At 46.8% G+C, this 5984-nt stretch overlaps 1 pseudogene; it reads left to right on the forward strand.

Annotated features, from left to right (window-relative positions):
• Positions 1-342: 342 nt before the first annotated feature.
• Positions 343-461, forward strand: LOC134949578 (5S ribosomal RNA; annotated as a pseudogene).
• The last annotated feature ends 5523 nt before the right edge of the window (positions 462-5984 follow it).

Here is a 5984-nt window from a genome sequence, read left to right on the forward strand (position 1 = left end):
TGGGAACATATAAACCATCCGGTAAAGCCATCGAGTCACCTGAGTGTCCACCGCCACAGCTTGTGGGTCCCTCAACCGGTAACAAAAGCGCTTTAGCTTCTTGTTGAGATAACGAACGAGACTCCCGCATGCTTCCCCGGCTAAGGCAGTGGACAGCAGAAGGTGGGGTCCCCTCCCTATTTTCTACTTATCTCATCTATATTTCTGTACCCTCTCATCCAGATGCGAGACCACTCTCTGCAAAGCATGCAGTAACAGAGAATCTGCGCTACTAACTGGACAGCAGAAATACTCTTGTTGCTCATCCTCTATTACACTCTCTCATTTGTGTCCTAGTGTTTCAATTACTGCCATATTTCAGCGGAAACGCCCAATCTCACCCGATCTTGGAAGCTAAGCGTTGATAAGCCTGATTAGTACCCAGTTGGGTGACCACTTGGGAATATCAGGTGCAGTAAAGATTTAACCTCTGATCACAAACAGCAGTAGTGATAGAGCAACTTCTGAACTTTCAAAGTCTGTATCTACATTTTGGCTACTCTCCTGATTGTTAGGTGCCGCGGTCCGCGGCGCCGCTCGGTCTGCTTCCGAGCGATGCTCACGGCCGCCGCACCTCCCTTCCTGCCCGGCGCCTAGCAACGCCAGGACGCCGTGCGCGCTGAGCCGCCGGGTCCCTGGCAACGCCAGGACGCCGTGCGCGCTGAGCCGCCGGGTCCCTGGCAACGCTGGGACGCCGTGCGCGCTTAGCCGTCGGACCCTTAGCAACGGGGACGCCACAGACGAACTGCGTTCCCCGTTGCTTCCTATCAATCAATACACCTGTTAGCTCTGGTCGTGCAGCAGGGCAGCTGCACGACATTACTAATTAAGCTTTGCTGCAGCTATTGGAGGGCTCCCTGTTATATTCTCCCTCACTACCTGGCACAGACGCCGGTGATAGCTTCCTGTATGCTGTTCCTGCCTTGTAACGTCTGTTCCTGGTCAGCTGTATCTGGTCGATCCTGCTCCCTGTGCTCCTGAGTCCTGGAGTTCTGAAGCCGGTCCTGGGAATCCTTCCTGTTCAAGTGAACCTGTTGCAGTCATCTGGGGGTTCTCGTTTGTTGGGGTTCTCTCCCGGTTTCGTGAGTAGCGGCTTCTGCCGCGTGTTGCGGCCTAGGCCGCTTAGTCCTTTTGGTACTTTTTTGTATTGGTGGTTGTTGCGGAGGTTTCCGCTTTTCACTGTCCTCCCCGGAACTCGGCGGTGCCGTGTGGGGGAGTGGACAGTGATATCTTTTGTTGTTCTTTTCCTTTGGCGGCGTGCCGCACATATATTTAGTTTTAGGGTAGTTAGTAGCCCCTAGCTTCTGTTTGCTTTAGTTAGAGGTCCCCTTGTTATTATCCTGTCTCGGTTCATGCTTTGTCTCACTTTAAGACCTGGGGGCATCGGAGTTGGGCAGACCTAATCCGCCCTTCAAACGCGGCTGCCGTGGGCCCAAGAAACCATAGTCACTCAGGCGTGAACTGACCACACGGGTAAAACAACGGAGGTAGGGTGCTAGGGGCTATTCCCGTTCCCTCCCTATTTCAGTGTCACGTCCTGGTGCTCTGGACTCACTTCGCAACATCTTTCTAGTTCTGAGCATCAGGAACGTAACATTGATAACCTTAGATTATTAATAATTCTTTTTGCCAATTTTTTTTTTCTATGAATGTCGTTTGGTATCAAATTCTTACAAACGTCCTTTTACATTAGGATCTTTTCTGTAGCAAACAGAGCTTCTACGAGGGGACCACCATCAGTTAATTGATATTTCAATTATGAATTATATTACAATTATATTTATTTGTGCCTTCCATCTAGATCAAATAGGTCAATAGATCTCTAATAACCTACAATTACTACCACTGTGATTATACTTGAATGTCATTTATTTGTACCCCTTATCTTGATCAACTCAGGCATATAATTGTCTTCTACATATTTTTCACCACCGGTGCTCCTAATTTTCTATCAGGCCTATCCTGATTTTTGTTAATGATTTTTGTTAATTAAGTTTGACTCATAACAAATTTATTATCTTTTTTCTCCCTGTGTGGAATTCATCAATTACTTTATTTGTATACTTTATACATTTCAACAAATATTTTTGTGTAGATTGTTACTATTATATGTATATTTTGTGTATTTGAACATTTTTCTGTATCAAACTTTCCCCCTTTTTTATGCGATACTAAATTAAAAGTCAAGTTTTAATAAATTTATAAATTTCAAAGTGTGCCCCAACACAGAGTCTTTCTTTTTTCTCCTCCCTATCCAATTATTACTGACTCTGGGAGCACCACCAACCTATAATAATTATTAGATACCTTCTCTAAGGATCTCTAAGCTTAGTATTGTTGGTTAGTTGAACAGTTTACAATTTCTGTACAAACCCATGTTCATCGCTATAATAACCTTCCTGTGCGGAACCAAACCAAACCTCTCTGTTAATCTTGAGACGAGAGGCCATCAGGTCTATCTGCGGAATTCCCCACCGACGTGTTAAGGACTCGACCACCTGTGGGTGAAGGCCCCACTCTCCAGGGTGGAGGTTGTGCCTGCTGAGGAAGTCCGCTTCCCAGTTGTCTTCTCGCGTCACGTTGTCCGACTGAACCTGAATGGCTTGATCTTGAAGATGTGATGCCTGAAGAAGGGCATTGTATATGGCCCTTAGTTCCAGAATACTGATCAGAAGAATGGCATCCTGACTTGACCATTTTCCTTGGAACTGTTCCCTTTTGGTGACTGCTCCCCAACCTCTGAGGCTTGCGTTGGTAGTTAGCAGAATCCCATTTTGAATCACGAACCGGCGACCCTCGGTTAGGTATGACGTTTGAAGCCACCACAGAAGAGAGATCCTGGCTTTTGGCGACAGACACATCCTCTGTGCATGTGAAGATGCGATCCGGACCACTTGTCCAACAGACACTTTATAATATTTATACTGGCTCTGAGGATTTTGTAGTTTGTGCGAACCAACATGTAGAAACACCTGTTAGCAAGTGTGGCCAGTGTGGGTATGATGGGTGGCTCAGCGCGCCCCTTACATCGGGACCCCGCCGCAGCGTGTGCCCTGTCTGAGCCTCCCTGGAGAGCAGCCTGCACTCAGAGCTGCGCTCCTACCCTAGTGCCACCATTCCTGCCGACGACCCGCTAACCCAGGGCACTGGCGCTGTACTCACCACTCTTCAAACTTCAGGCTCTGTTAGGAGGAGGCGGCTTGCTGCGGGAGGGTACGCTGCACCATGGTGTGGTTTGAAAATAGCTCCTTCAGGAGCTCAGTATCCTGCCAGCAGAGACACGGGACCATTAACTCTATAGGAAGTTGGGACTTTCTCCCCCCTAAGTCCCACGAAGCAGTCAGGCTGTTGCCTAAACAGCTCTGACTGAAAATAACAAACATTAAAAATAAAAGTAGAAAACTCTTCAGGAGCTCTCCAAAGCGTGACCGACTCCTCCGGGCACATTTTCTAAACTGAGTCTGGTAGGAGGGGCATAGAGGGAGGAGCCAGCCCACAGTATTGATTTCTTAAAGTGCCCATGGCTCCTAGTGGACCCATCTATACCCCCATGGTACTAATGTGGACCCCAGTATCCTCTAGGACGTAAGAGAAATCAATATTCTTCTCTGGTAACATTTCTACATTCTATTATGTCTCCCCATATTATGTTTAGCTTGTTCCTTCACTGTTGATGGAATGTAGTGGCATCACACACCCTGAAACATGACTCCTTCCATTGTGTACCAAATACTCTGATCTTTGATTTCCTCTTTATTTATGTTTGCTGACACCTGTGCAGACAATCCTTTCTTATCAACGAACTAGTTCAACTCGGGTGTCAAAAAACATTAATTATGATGGAAATCAATGGGCAGATCAATTAGTAAATGATGGCAGGGTGTGGAATTGCCATACTATACAGTAATGAAGTATGTGTGTGTTCAGACTCTCACACATGACCCATTCAACCTGATTCGAACTTCTCTGTTTCTGCCCAACACAATTTGATCTTGTACCCACCTTTGTTATAATAGTTATTTAATGAGTTTGTGATTTAATGCCAGGTGTATGTTTTTGGTGGTAATATCTGTCCCATTGAATTTATCTTCTGTAGGACATTTTCTCATCAGAAAAACACCAATGACTTTTCAGATAAACAAGGAATTCCTCAAAGTATTCTTAGAGACATATCAAGCCCATCCCTGTTTGTGGCAAACCAAGCCTGCAGATAATTTGACTAAGCAGAAAAGGGCTGTTGGCCTACAAGCCCTGGTAGAGGTCAGCAAGCCATATCACACGTATGCCAAGACTGAATTAGTTAAAAAATAGGATTTTGATAACCTACCGGTAAATCCTTTTCTCCTAGTCCGTAGAGGATGCTGGGGACGACATCAAGACCATGGGGTATAGACAGGTTCCGCAGGAGACATGGGCACTCTAAAGACTTTTCATTGGGTGTGAACTGGTTCCTCCCTCTATGCCCCTCCTCCAGACCTCAGTTGTAGGAACTGTGCCCAGGGAGACTGACATTTCGAGGAAAGGAATTACTTAACTAGTGGTGAGATATCTACCAACTCACACCCTCAACCATGCCGCACACATGGCATTCAACATAACACACGCCAACAGGCATGAACTAATTGCAGCAACATGCTGAAACCAAGATAACACAACTTGTGTAACTCTAATGACTAAACTGCAGGTAAAGTACGCACTGGGACGGGCGCCCAGCATCCTCTACAGACTAGGAGAAAAGGATTTACCGGTAGGTTATCATAATCCTATTTTCTCATACGTCCTAGAGGATGCTGGGGACGACATCAAGACCATGGGGTGTATACCAAAGCTCCAGTACGGGCGGGAGAGTGCGGATGACCCTGCAGCACCGATTGACCAAACTTTAGGTCCTCATCGGCCAAGGTGTCAAACTTGTAGAACTTAGCAAATGTGTTTGACCCTGACCAAGTAGCTGCTCGGCAAAGTTGTAATGCCGAGACCCCCTGGGCAGCCGCCCAGGATGAGCCCACCTTCCTAGTGGAGTGGGCCTTTACCAATGTCGGTAACGGCAACCCAGTCGTAGTATGAGCTTGCTGAATCGTATTTCTAATCCAACGCGCAATAGTCTGCTTGGAAGCAGGACACCTAATCTTGTTGTGATCATACAAGGCAAACAGAGCCTCTGTTTTCCGTATACGAGCTGTTCTAGCAACATAGATTTTCAAAGTTCTAACCACATCTAGAGACTTTGAATCAGTGAATGTATCAGTAACTACTGGCACCACAATAGGCTGGTTTATGTGAAAAGCAGAAACCACCTTTGCAAGAAAATGTTGTTGAGTTCGCAACTCTGCCCTATCTTCATGGAAAATCAGGTGAGGGCTCTTGTGAGACAAGGCCCCCAATTCAGACACCCGCCTTGCGGATGCCAATGCCAAAAGCATCACCACTTTTCAAGTGAGAAACTTCAACTCTATCTTTTGTAGAGGCTCAAACCAATCCGATTGAAGGAACTGCAATACCACGTTAAGGACCCATGATGCCACTGGAGGCACGAATGGAGGCTGGATGCGCAGAACCCCTTTCACGAAGGTCTGAACATCTGGAAAGGAGGCCAATTGTTTCTGGAAGAACACTGACAAGGCCGAAATCTGGACCTTGATTGATCCCAATCGTAGGCCCGTCTCCACACCATCCTGCAAAAAATGGAGAAAACGCCCTAAGTGAAACTCTTCCGTAGGAGCTTTCTTGGATTCACACCAAGACACATTTTCTCCAAATACGGTGGTAATGTTTTGACGTTACTCCCTTTCTGGCCTGAATAAGTGTGGGGATGACCTCCTTAGGAATACCCTTCCAGGCTAGGATACGGCGCTCAACAGCCATGCCATCAAACGTAGCCGCTGTAAGTCTTGGTACACACACGGCCCCTGCTACAGCAGGTCCTCCCGAGGAGGAAGAGGCCG

This window comes from Pseudophryne corroboree, chromosome 1 (genome assembly GCF_028390025.1).
Source record: "Pseudophryne corroboree isolate aPseCor3 chromosome 1, aPseCor3.hap2, whole genome shotgun sequence".
NCBI lineage: Eukaryota > Metazoa > Chordata > Amphibia > Anura > Myobatrachidae > Pseudophryne > Pseudophryne corroboree.